Genomic DNA, 337 nt, shown 5'->3' with positions numbered 1-337 from the left:
ATTTTATATTTATATATATCCACAATATTTATTGCCGTAATATATTTAATAGATAATTATTTATTTTTTTTAAAGTAGACTCTGTCTCCTATTCTGAATAAAAAATTAAATCGCGAATTATAGAATCTGTTATTGCGCGTTTACGATTTTGCTAATTCAAACTCGGGAAAAGCTGTACTTTTACGATTAAGCTGTGCTCGAAATATTCAGCCAGGGCCGCCTCTTTTCTGTTATAGTGCGACCTTTCGAGCTTGAACTTTCCAACAATTAACAGAGTCTCGCTCAGCAAACTAATTGAGTTTTCCTTTCAATTATCTGCGGCCCCTCCCCGACATTA

This window comes from Atta colombica, unplaced genomic scaffold, assembly GCF_001594045.1.
Source record: "Atta colombica isolate Treedump-2 unplaced genomic scaffold, Acol1.0 scaffold52, whole genome shotgun sequence".
NCBI lineage: Eukaryota > Metazoa > Arthropoda > Insecta > Hymenoptera > Formicidae > Atta > Atta colombica.
Note: the sequence above shows the minus strand (reverse complement) of the source record.